This window comes from Schistocerca cancellata, chromosome 1 (genome assembly GCF_023864275.1).
Source record: "Schistocerca cancellata isolate TAMUIC-IGC-003103 chromosome 1, iqSchCanc2.1, whole genome shotgun sequence".
Classification (NCBI taxonomy): domain Eukaryota; kingdom Metazoa; phylum Arthropoda; class Insecta; order Orthoptera; family Acrididae; genus Schistocerca; species Schistocerca cancellata.
The window spans coordinates 1,203,716,063-1,203,718,123 of NC_064626.1; positions in this window are offsets into that span (position 1 = coordinate 1,203,716,063).

Below are 2,061 nucleotides of genomic sequence, written 5' to 3' on the forward strand. Positions count from 1 at the left end.
TGTACATAATTTGGCATGATACCCCACTGGACGACGTCCATATGATACCCCAATGGACGACGTCCATCAACATTAGCCATGAATACCATGCCTAATAACTGTTTGTCCACTGTAGGTGGACCATTGCGTTACTGACTTGCTCAGTCTGTGAAGCTGTTCCTCAGTTTTTCTGAAATTTTTATCATTTGTTTGTTTGTATATGCATGTCACATCTACCGACTTCCCTTCCGTTTGGAAAATTCCTTAGTGGTACCTCTTCTTTATTCTGTCTTACAATATACCTAACTTTGCAGGCTTACGAGGCCCCTGTCATTGAAGGTAAATCTGCGTTGCTAGGCCGCATCATACTTCCGCAATACGATAGACGTTTCGACCCCTCTGCTAGGATGTTCTTCAGGATCTTGTGGTGTGCATGCTTAATTAAGCCTGTCAAAGACAAGTGTAACGATCCGCTCCCCGGTTTATGGTGCAGAAGTTGGATTGTAGGGTAAAACTCCTGTGCTTGCCATTTGTGGGCCAAAATCATTGGATAGTAAGTAGGCTTTCACGCGTTGATGCTGAAGAGGTAGGGCTACTAGCTAAAATTCCTGTGGCTAATGTTGGTAGGCAAATTTTATTGGATAGAAAACAATTATTCCCATACTTATGCTGAAAAAGAGTTACTCGTTAAAATTCTACCGCCTGATATTGGTGAGCGGTTCTAGGCGCTGCAGTCCGGAACCACGCAGCTGCTACGATCGCAGGTTCGAATCCTGCCTCGGGCATGGATGTGTGTGATGTCCTTAGTTAGGTTTAAGTAGTTCAAAGTCTAGGGGACTGGTGACCTCAGATGTTGAGTCCCGTAGTGCTTAGAGCCATTTGAACAATTCTTATATTGCTGAGCCACCGTCGTTGGATGGAAACGAAACGGGCAGGCAAATGATGGGGGATGTTTATCAAAAGGATTATCATCCGGAGGTGTGACTTCCTCGACGTTGCTTCTATTGGTCGCGCACCATGGTGCGTATTCACTTCCTTCATGGTGGGTGGGGATGACATAAAGCCGAAAGGCGATACTCGTCCATTCTATTGAAGCTACATCCGCTATTAGAAATTTTAGTCGCTTCTCAAAATTTCCTTCCATAAATCAGAAATATGCGTTTCCTTATCCAGCATACCTTCGTCACTCAGCTCGATGTCAAGGCCATATTTCTCGTGATGTTCGGCTTCCGCATATTTGTCATGTCGATTTAGACGTTTGTTCGCTTCAAGGTTCGTAACATGTTCTTTAATAGTCCTTTCCATTTAGTATGTATCGATTTCCGTCAGTCACACGTCATCAGATGCATCAGTTTTGCATCAGTGAAATCTTTCATTTTCATCTGACTGAAGAAATATGTGTGTACACCATTTTTCCGTAGAAATCTACTGATGTGGTCAGTGAGTCTAGAAACAAAAAGTAACATGACAGAGTGAGAAGGTGGCTCCTCATTATTCGTCGCACAATAATTAACACTTTGCTCCTCAAAGGCGCTGTCTATGGAGAAGCCATTGTAGCCATTAACTTTCTTTATCAACTTTAAGAAATCGAACGCCGATTACAAGCTGTTGTTTTCGCTAATACGGAGGGCATCTGAAGAGTGTTGAACACAGTTTGCTTGTGGGCTGGGTTATAGTGCAAAGTAGCATCTAAATAACCTATTTGCATTAGTAGTATTTCTATACACTCTGTGTCCTAGAGTGATGAAGAACGTAACGATAACTAAGGCCTTGACACAGATTTCAATAACATATAAGTACTGGTTAAGGAAACGTACATGTATGGAAAACAAGTCCAGGAACCTATTGAAATTTCTAAAAACTAATGTAACGTCAGTGGAGACGGCTTCAGGCTTCCGGCTTCGTAGCAGCCTGCCATTAAAGAAGTGAATCCACTACCTTGATGCGCATCAAAACGAACGACGGCTGGGGAGCCACCTCCACGGACAATAATACGCTGGATAAAAGTTCATCTTAGTTGCTCTGCTCGTTTTTTTTTTATTCAATGACGAAGGCCCACTAATAGCAGCAGGAACAATTTAG